Source organism: Harmonia axyridis, chromosome 1, assembly GCF_914767665.1.
Source record: "Harmonia axyridis chromosome 1, icHarAxyr1.1, whole genome shotgun sequence".
Classification (NCBI taxonomy): Eukaryota; Metazoa; Arthropoda; class Insecta; order Coleoptera; family Coccinellidae; genus Harmonia; species Harmonia axyridis.
This window is the reverse complement of record NC_059501.1, coordinates 40,078,429-40,090,613: the sequence shown is the minus strand read 5'-3', so window position 1 is coordinate 40,090,613 and position 12,185 is coordinate 40,078,429.

Genomic DNA, 12,185 nt, shown 5'->3' with positions numbered 1-12,185 from the left:
ATTCAGTTTAATCAAAGACCTTTGAATAGATACTATCCCTCAAACAAACAAGTTTTTGGACATACTAATACTAATACTAATACTAATGTTTTTAAACCAAACCCCAACCAAAGAATTAATACACCACCAGAAAAAATGTCAGTGCAAACAAGAGTTTACCCCCAAAAACGTCCAAATTATTCGACGCAATTCCCAACAAATCCAAATAAGAAATTTTATTCCAATGAACAAACTCCCAATTATACATTTGAGGAATTAACCCAATTAGATTCGAGTCAGAATAAAAAGAATTATTATGAACAAAATGATAGAGGTCGTTGGAAAACCTCGAGTTCAAATAAATCAAAACAATTTCCCACAAAATTCGCAATTGGCAACGTTTCGACTTCAAAAAATTTTGAGGAACGAAATTTTCGAGACCCTACTCTAGAAAACGAATTGACTTAAATCATACGCTAGATAATACGAATCAAAATCCTATGGAAATACCAGTAGACCTTAGTCATCTAGAAACTAGAAAGAGAGATAAATCACAAAATCAGAAATTGCGTATTGCAAGTAATTTTAGAAAATTAAATGAAAAAACTATTGACAGTAATGATTCAAAACCGGAAATAAACAGTCAATTGTCGAAAACTATAGAAATGAATAATATTGAAAACGTATTTTCCAAAAGCGATATAACTAATGATACGAATAATAGCGAAACCTTTGAAATCGAAAATAATAAAGTAACGGAAGAAATATTAGATAAACCCTCTGAATTATTGAATACTATTGAACAAACAGATAATAATTTTTTGATTCATAAATTGATGGAAGATGTAAATGATCATAATTATACGAATATTTCCAGTAATCCAAAACGAAAATACTTGAGAACGAAAATAAATAAAGAATTTTCGAATGATATGAATTCCCATAGGTTTCCCCATGATATTTCTCGAAAAAGCAAATTCAAACGTTCTCCCATACAATTTCAATCAAGCTACGTAGGTCACGAACCGTTCAATTACTCCTATTGTAATACAAACCCAACTGTTATCAAAGCACCGATTATTCGCAACCTTGATCCTATATTCAGAAGAAAGCAAGTATGCAATTCCCGATTTTTCTCAACTAATAAAGAATGTGCTTACCCATTGAGTAGAATTATTTTAGAATCTGATAATGAAATAAATCAAATTGAAACATTGAATTCCCAAATAGATGATTTGAATGAAATTGAAGATTTAAATTTTATTGAAGATTTTAATGGTATTGAAGATTTAAATGGTATTGAAGATGATTTAGTTTCAGTGATTAATCAAGTTACTGACGAAGAACTTGATGAATGCTTAGAATTATTAAATGCGAGTGAATACGAAAATAATGATAATAATGAATTTACTAATGAAATTGAAGATGATATAATTGACTTCGAAACTCAAAATGTTATTATTCGTGACGATATAACTATTCATAGCAATATTGAAAATCCAATTTTCGAAATACCTTATACAGAAAGAAGTATTAACTCATCTAATTTACAAATAATATTCAAAACTGCATCTAATTATAATGTTATAAAAATTAAACTATTCGGAGAAAAGCTTAGATTTATTGTTTCCATAAATTCAATCGAGAGCGATTTATATAAATTTATTAAAGAATATATTAGACCAAAAAGTTCCTATACATTATTTTTTAAGTCACCAGAATTAGAAAAACCTCTTATACGAATTTTGCAAGAGAAATTCGATTATAAGAGCCTTGATTTGAAAATATCGAGAACATTAGTAGAAGATGTCGAAGACAAGGAGGAACAACTCCTTAGAATGAAACAATTCCATGAAACCAAAACTTCACATCGTGGATTACGCGAAAATTTATTAAGTTTGAAAAGAAAGTATTATTGGCCGAATATGAATAAAGATATTCAGAATTATATAAATACATGTGAAATTTGTCAAAAATCTAAATATGAAAGAACTCCAGTTCAACTTCAATTTAAACCAAATCCCGTCGGTACAAAACCTTTTACTCATGTCTACTGTGACACGATTAAATTTAATCAAACAAATTGTTTAAGCGTGATAGATTCTTTTTCCAGATTTGGACAATGTTATCCTTTGTTACAAAAGACAGGATCAGAAATTATGGACAAATTATTAATTTACTTTAGTCATTATGGAATCCCTAACAAAATTACTTGTGATAATGGAATCGAATTTAAAAATAATGTAATACAAGATTTTTGCAAAGTCCATAAAATCGAAATACATTATATCACGAATTATAACCCAAATTCAAACGCATTAGTTGAAAGATTTCATTCTACTCTCATAGAACAATTGAGAACAATTGGAAATAAAAATTTGACTTTTCAAAATAAATTAGCTCAAGCTTTATTAAGTTATAATAATTCGAATCACTCAAGTTTAGAAATGACTCCCATGCAAATTATTAAGGCAGATTTAAATTACTCATTACCCATTGAACGTACGCATAACGAACAAGTTCAAAATTATGTAGAAAATTATATTGAAAATTTGAATGACATCACAAATCAAATAGAAAAACAGCGAGATAAACAGTTAATCCGCTTAGAAAAAACGAATTATAAGAGACGTGCGAAAGAAGATCACCCTCTTAATAAAAACCCAACTTATATTAAAGCTCCAATTACAAGAAAACTTGATCCTGCATTCAAAAAGATAGATGCGAAATAAATTGATTCACATCGTATACAAGATAATAAGAATAAACATATTTATCATAAGAAAATTATGAAGCAACGAAAGAAGTAACTTTCAAAATTTTATTTTCAGATTCAACATGGATCACCATTCATTTACATTGATAATTATAATTTTAATGATAAAAGTAACAAAGATAATTAATTCACTAGAAATTATTCCAATTGAAAATAATGTATTGCCCATTCAATTAGGAAAAGCTTATATAACAAAAAAAAATTTACAACTAATTTATCATATTGATTTAAATAAAATAGAAAATGTAATTTTGGCATATTAGAAAGAAATAGATAAATTTAAGAAGGAACCATTAGGTTTTTCGCAGACTGCAAACTATAGATATTTGCAAGAGTCTAATAAAATAAATATTGAATCGTTCGAAGAAATAGTTAATGAAAAAATACGGACTAAGAGAGGATTGATTAATTTAGGAGGCAAAATCTCAAAAATACTCTTTGGAACCTTAGATTCTGACGATGAAGAATTATACAGAAATTATTTTAATAGTATAAAGAAAAATGAGGAAACCCTCATAAGGAATCAAAAGAAGATCGCTACTGTAGTTAATGACTTGAAAAACAAATATATTGATAAATTTCAGAAAATGCATGATAATCTTGAATTATTAAAAATTGTACCAGCACTCGAAGAAGTTCAGCAAATGCATCTTATGACTTTTGAACTCAAAGACATTAAAAATACTTTGGATGAAATTCAAACTGCAATTAGTTTTGCTAGGTTACATTTATTGCATGAATCCATTTTACCCTATTCAAAGTTCTCAGAAGTAATTAAAAATTCAAGTATCATTCCCTTACATCATATAAAAGACTATTATCAATTATGCCATACTAAGGTAATTTTCAAAAATAAAATTTTACTATTTCTTATATCTATTCCAACCATTTATGAAAAGGGATACGAATTATACAAGTTTTACTTTCTTTCCCAAAATAATGAATCCCTTTCCTTAACCGACTCCTACATGCTCTCACAAGAAGAAGAATTACTATGGAGTAGGAGTCAATGTCACCCAGTTGAAGAAGACTTCCTATGCGATCAAGATCTACTATCCAAGCCTCCAGAATGCATCAGAAATTTGTTGAAAAATCACAAAGAAAATTGTTCAAGAATTGTATTAGTCCCACAAGCTAACTTGAAACTTCTAGAAGATGGAAATATCCTCTCAATCAAAAATGAAAAAGTCCAAGAGAAATGCCCACAGCAAACAAAACATTATTTCATATCCCCAACGGCAATCCTTCGTTCAAGATGTGTTGTAGGAAACACACAAAAGGAAATTTTTCCCATTTCTACGATTATGGAAGAAAAATACATTGTCCTGCCCAAGATGGCTCATCCAATGAAGAACCAGCCCAGTTCGAACTTCAAGAAAGAAGACATCCCTGACATCCAGTTGGAAGACCTAGAAGAATGGCACATCCAACCAGGATATTCATTAATTTTTATTCTTATGTTTATACTAATATTGATTTTGATATTTTTTCTTATTTTTAAATATTTGAAAAATAATAGACTTGCTAAAGTCACACCTATTAAAGGTGATAACTTTAACTTAGGTGGGGAGGAATTACAGGATTCCATCCCGTTCTGATCAATTGACGTAATATTGTATTGTTCATTTAGATTCACATATCAGTGTGCTGCATTTTGCTTACACCAGCATAATGCAGGTGGTTCGACGCGTGGCGTCAATTAAGATAAGAAAATATAATGTTATAAATAGGAGACAATATGTTTTAGTCAGTCAGTCAGATAGATAATCAGCTTTAGAATCATCTTAGATTCATCCTATTGTTCATTTCCATATTTCCTTGTAAATAAATTTGTTTTTAAAAACGTGGTTTTCTCAACGAAAAACATATTTATATATATATACACCCTCGTTATCCTTCCCACATATATATATATATATATATATATATATATATATATATATATTGTCTCCAGATAACAGTCGTACTATAAATATCGTGAATCTTTAAGGGAATTCGACTGATAAGAATCAGTCGAATTCCCTTAAAGATTCACGATATATACAGGGTGAGTCTTTGACTTGTACATATATTTCAACCGAAGATTCCTGAGGTCAATAGAAACCCTTTTTTCATTTACCATTTTTTCCGATTCGGCCCGGTTAAAAAGATACAGGCTGTTGAAAATCGATAAAAAAATGTCATTTTCCGTTATATCTCGGAAATGGTTGTATAGAAAAAAATGAATTTCGGGATATAGTTTTTCATGTATGTGATGAATCTTCTCCGTACACAAAATTTTATCCACATCTCCCCGTTTCTTCATTATGAACACTTCATCCCATAAAAATACCAGAAATTCAAAGAACCGAACTCTTAAAAGTAACTAGGACGTTCATTGAAGGATATTTAGCTAATTTGAAAAATAAAAGTATTCTTCATATTTTCTCGTATATTGAGCCGTTTTCGAGTAATATGTGTTTAAAAAAAAAAAAAAATCTGTGAAATTCAAAAAATTGGGTACTTTGGCTAATTGCAACTCTGATAGAAAAAACTCACAGAAATGAATATTTGCTACGTTGTCAGGTCAAAAATCATGGATTGAAACACTGAATTTGCATTGACAAGTGAGGGAACCAGCCGACTTAGTTTGAAAATAAAGTGATTTGAATAAGCTCACCCATTGAGAAAATTCAATTCCATGATCACGCAATCTTTGAACAATCCTTACGAAAGTTGTCTCATTTGGCTGTCTCCTATTTGGAAACAGCCTTCCATAAGCTTCTTTAGCTCTTCTCGCTATTTATCCATTTGTGAAATAGCATTCCAACATATCTACCATCTCCTGGTTGGAATACATTCTGCTAATTTCCACTTAACACACTTAAAGAACTTCACAAACAAACACTTTACACTAAACAAACACCTTACACTAAACAAACTAAACACACTTAACAAGTTAAACGCACTTAGGTAACACTTAACAAACTAAATACACTTAATACTTATCACTTACATTAAACAAAGCAACAGAAATCATGATACCATAAATTCGAATTTCAATTGTTTTCGGATCATTCTATGCGCATGACCGATCAACATAGAAGAATCTCGAATAATTTTTTGAACAAACCATCAAATTTATGAATTAATAAATTCATTTTTTTATGAATTTCATTAAATGTAATAATTAGTATCATCCGAAATGTTAAATCGAATTTTGTATAATAAAATAAGTCATAATATGCTAGATTACCGTATGTTATGAACGATTTGAACTATTGCGCATGGCCTCAGAGTTTATTACTCTATGCGCATGGCCAAACTGAGAATTTGAGAAATCTCGAAGAATTGTGGTTATGTTTGGCAAACAAATAGGATAATTCGATATTTGATTCGAAAATATTTTATGTTTCAATAAGAAACAACACAGTTCGGCGTAAGTAAGTTACTAAGTTATATAATATAAATAATATATTGAATAATTATTGTATTTTTTCAGATCTCCTAATAATTCATCGAATCATTCAGAAAAACACCATAATGAATTTAATTGGATGACGATTTTCCTTCGTGATTTATTTCGTGAAGATGATTGCCCACTAGATACAGAGAAGTTTCAGATGACCTGTATTTGAAGAGAAAATCTTGAACCCCTTCAAATTAAATCCAACCGGAAAAAGTTTGCTGTGAGGTGTTCATGATTTCATAAGGATAATTTTTCCATATAATGAATGGAAAAGTAAATTGATTAATTGAAATAACCAAAAATCTACAATACAATGATTCTGTTGATAAATTCAACTACTTGAATAAGTGAAGCACTAGTTCTGTAATGAATACTTATTCAAACTTCATACTCATTGATGTACTGAAAAATAATTTAAAAGTCACTGATTTCACCATTAACCCAGATCCTATCCTATTATCTAGTACATGTACTGATCCAATCCATATGTTTCAGAATCAATAGCTATTGATATTTTAAGGCATATACATAGTTTGTAGTTACTGTCCTTGGTTTATAGATATTATAATAATATAATGAATACATCTGAGATCAGGAATCATTGAGAATTAATTCGAATAATGGCAGGCCTAATTTAATAATTATTGGCTAAATATTGAATGTTTTTTATTTCGCACAATACATCTGCTGAATGAATCTACGTAAGAAGTTTAAAGGTAAAAAATGTTAAACCTGGTTATTTATAAATTAAATGAAAATAAAGACAATTTATTATTATGGTAGTTTGTACTTCAATTCTTGTTTTTTGATAGGTATGCATTTTTTTGTTTCAGTAATGAAAAATGTTTATTTCAAATTGTTTTGAATGTTGTATACCTACTGTGGGCACTGGATTTATAGTAAAAGAGTGGATTTGGCAATAATACATGATTTCAAGTCACTGTTAATCTTTCGATAAGTTTATCAAAAGCTTAAGTTTATTGAGTTCTTTTGAAAAAAAGGTATACCTTACAAGAATTCAAAATTTATTTTACATGTAGTTGATATGTGAAAACAAAAAAAAAAGATTACATATTTGTTGGGAAGTTTCATAATATTTTCAGTTTATCTGTTCGATAACAAACAAGTAAATTTACTTGTACGTTGTACTTCCTTTTTTCTAGCCGAATACCATTTTACCATCTTCAGGAAAATAAAATTTTCGAAGATGTTGATTATAACATTGATAATATTAAGGAAAGACTAATTGCTTCTTTATTATCGAAAGTACTCGAGAGCATTTTTTGGAGTTACCTATTGGGTATCAAATTTTCAGACAGAATATTGGCATTAGTGAACACTAAGAAGATAAGGATTTCAAATATTTTCATGATAACAAATTACTGAGCTTTGGCACAGCCCTATAATATGAAGATATTTCATTAAAGTTAATATTCTATTTTGAATCATTTTGATCGAAACTCATTTTCAAGTGAATTTCCACAAACTAGGCTCCTTATAAAATAACACCAATCAAGATATGAAATCCCATTAAAAACTGCTGCTGCCAAACATTACTATAATCTTCTTCCAGTCTTCTGAGCTTTCATCGATACATAACAATACATCCTAAAATTTCATTTTTACGTGATTGAATACTTCTATCCATTTGCTATTCGATAATTTCATCCTAGAACATTTGATTGACATACTTTTAAGAAGGCCAAAATTGTTTCAACGTGAAAATAAATAAAAAACTTCAGTGAGTTGAAAGAAGCAGAATATTCAATAGTGGATATTCATATTGAATACCACCATTTCATTTTTAATACAAAAATCAAGATCAATAATTAATCAATAATGGAATATTGAAGATTCATGAAACTTATAAGCTTCTAGGATGAAAAAGGAAAAAAAATTCATTTCCTTCTGGAAATTATTTATTCCTTCTCATACTACTGTTATTTTTAACAAGATAAAATCGGAATTTTTCCATCACAAAATTACCTCTGTGTGATACAGAGGTGATTGCATCTTCCACATAAATCCATTCATGAAACTGCCTTTTATTTTCGAGCTAAGTTATTGTGTAGGTACTTAGATAAAGTATTCTGGGTTCATTCAATCCAAAATGCAAGCGTTCTTACACTTCTTGCTACCCTAAAAATTTAAAACTTTTCTCACTGATTCCATGATAATAAGAATTCAAATTGAACACTGGTTTGAATACCACTTTTTTGCTGACCTCTAGATAACAAAATATACTCAATTAGCCCAAATTTCTAGTAATGTACAAAACTTCAACCGTTTGTTGGGTTTCTTGAATTTTATTGACAAAACATAACATAACCTTTAAACATAACATTACAGATGCGAGATGATTAGTATTCATAGGTACATAGATTTAGCTTATTATTCTGTAGGTTTTTTGTCATTATAGTGTTTTGTGACTGTAAACTTGGCAACGTGGAAAGTCCACAGATGATTATCATTATGTTTATTTACCTTTATGAAAATTAAAGGTTATATGAATTGTTAACTCTTGTACTAAAAGAGGTGAAAAAGCGAAAATAAATGATGGGATATGAATATCAGATTCAATATGGGTGGTTGCAAGCTGAATTTTTTATTATTATCGAATATAAAATAGAAATCAAGAGAGAAAAATAATCAACATATTTATCTCCCACGAAATTGCTATAACTCATTTATTATATTGAAAATAATACTTCGGTCACCAAAGGAATTGGAAAAAGTGAGTTTATGCTTGTTTTGCTAATATAGTAACCCATTTCCAAAGTTCAAATGGTATAAATTTATGCTTGGAAAAACTTCAGTGGGCTGATTTCCAGGTTCGGCATAGCTCATTATGAAAACTTAAAATGGCCATATCTTTTCAACCGAGCCGAATCGGAAAAAATGGTAAATGAAAAAAGTGTTTCTTTTGACCTCAAGAATCTACGGTTGAAATATATGTACAAGTCAAAGACTCACCCTGTATATATATATATCGTCGAACCATACCCATCCCGTCACGTAGGATACTGTATGATGAAAGAATGAATATACGAATTTTTAAATGTTTGACGCATATTATGGCTTCATTATGATGTCAGAACAATAAAGCTTCAAATATACAGCTTTATTTCCAATCTAATCCACGATCTTCGCGTGTCTATAGTCCAAGAAAATGGTCAATGGAATACGAATTTTGAGGTTAAAACTTGAATTTTCGATATAAGTTACTTTGAAGCATCTAAAAACGAACTGTGAAAGGTTTTTTTGAATTAACCCCCGAGAAGGGGTGAAAAAAAATTAAAAAAGTGTTTTTTTTTTAATTTTGGGGAAATGGTAAGTGTTAGAAAAAAAAGTTTCGAATAAAAGTTGTAGAACGTAAAATTTTACATAAAAATGTTCTCATAACTTTTTTTCCTAAAATTGAAATTAACTGAGATAGGGTAGCTAGAAGCTAGGGGATGATAACAGGAACTTTAAAAAATCATAAGTTGTTGAAAAATTGAAAAAACTCATAATTTTTTTTTTAAATTACTTATATGATTATAAACTTTAATTCTAGAGAAAATTTTTTTTTCTTTAATTGTTTATAAAAAAGTTATTGTTTGTGCCTCATATTATCACATTCAGTTGCATGAAGCTTGTACAGTTATTAATCCTCCAGCTCTGAAAATTAATAGTGATAAGCCATTTGCACAATTTGTGTTTGATAATACTGATCACAATGCTAAAACATTAGATGGTAAAGAGACTTTTCATTGCCTTGGTGGAATAGTAGCGTATACGCCTGAATCGTCTATAAGCTTCGAAGAAAATATTGTTAAATTTAAGAAAATGCCAAAACCTCAGGAATTAGTATCAAAACACGTTATTCCCCAAGTACCTTAGGGGTCTTTTAACACTAAGGCTCTACAATCACTAGAATTCATTGCGATAAAAAACATTCCAGTGAGAAAGTCACCTGTGATATCAACTTATTATTCTGCGTATATTTTGGCCAAGTTCTTCGAGGTTAAAAACGTACCATCTTGGAAAGGATATATGGAAGTTTTGTCTGCCGGGATTCCTTATACAATGTCACAAATTGTTTGCTTACCATTTATAAATGGACCACCGTCAAATTTGACGACATTAAATAGTTCTTTACACTATGCAGCAGCTGAAACTCGTAAATTAAATAGACAGACATGTTTTGTCACATATGACCAGCCATTATATGCTAAAGCTCTTTCGATAGTACAAGAATCGAATAGTGAAGAATTAAAAAATGTTGTCGTTCGTCTTGGTGGCTTCCACCTGTTAATGTCATACCTGGGAGCAATCGGTTACATTATGTCTGAGAGTGGAATTGAAGATTTATGGACAACAGTCTATGCAGGTGATTCTGTAAAGAAAATGTTAACTGGTCATGCTTATGCTAGAGCATTGCGAGCTCATATCATGTCGTTCACCGCACTTGGTATTATAATTTGTAGAAGCTTGAAACCTTCGGATGAATTCCAAGATTCTATTAAAAAGTTTTTCGGTACGTGGGATTCAGAACCTCCACTTCTAACAGATTGTGATGACGAACCAGTAATAACTGATATGTGCGAAAGATTTGTACAGCAACTGGCAGTGATGGAAAAAAATGGTCCAACATCTAAATTATGGATCCAGTATTTCAAAAGCATTATTATTGCATTGCAATTTTTAGAAGCGGAACGATTAGGCAATTGGGAACTACACTCACAAAGCGTCAAAGAGATGTTACCATTCTTCCATGAAAGTGGACATTATCCATATGCGAAATACGCTCAAATTTATTTGCAACAAATGGCTGACCTCGAGTTAATTATGGATCCAGGAGAATATGACGAATTTACGAAGGAAGGTTTTTTTACAATTCGTAGATCCGAAAAAGCATGGGCTGGAATTTGGTCAGACATGGTTATTGAACAGACCCTCAATCGTTTCTTCGGTACTGACTTGAAGCATGGAAGAGGTGTTACTTCCAGTGTTGTAACAAGATATTTAGTAGCAATGCCATCAGCATTCAATATCATGGAATGTTTAGAGACATATTGCAAGATTGAATCAAGCAACAGTGAACAACATGTTGATATTTCAAGAAGTAGAATCACAAAAGATGAAGTAGGAATTAAAAAATTTTTGTTTTGGCTTGATGAAAGAAATCCATTTGAGGTTAGAACTTCATTAGTATCACTCTCTACTGGAATCATAGGTGGACCAACAATTAATTGTCATAATGCAGTAGAAGTTGGATTGCAAGGTATAGCTACCATGGTTGGTAAAAATATTGATAACGTTTCTTTGTCTAACGCGTTCAAAGTGAAAACACTTGCAAATGCGAAAAGTGGTATGCATATTGGCGATGATTTTGTTGCTGTCGACTCATTCTTGTTAATTCACAGAATATCAGTATTTTTTCATGGCAATGTTGAAGAAACACGCAATGCATTGAAGTACGAGTTGTCACCGTTTCCTCTGAGCTTATTCGACGAACATGGATTAATGAGAAAAACAGCAAAATCAGAATTGTATAACGTTTTCCAGCCATACATTCAATCGCCTGCCTTAATATCTGGATCAATTTTTGTAATTGATGGTGGCTGGCTTCTGCATAGCTATGTTTGGCCGCATGGAAAGAAATACTCTGACATTTGGAACCTTTACTACTCTTATCTTATTAAAAATTTTGGATCTAACGTGACAGTCATATTCGACGGCTACTCGAGGGAAACAATAGGAATTAAGTCCTACAAAAGATATCGCAGAAAAGAAAAATGTGTTGCTGCAGATGTTGAGATTTCTGAAGATAATCTCGTGACCTTGACCCAAAAGAAGTTCCTGTCCAATATTGCAATTAAAAAACAATTTGTAAACTTACTGAGTAATAATCTTCAAAACCGTGGCATTAGCACGAATATAGCTTCAGAAGACGCGGATCTTTTAATTGTCAAAACTCCAATCGATTTAAAAAGAAGA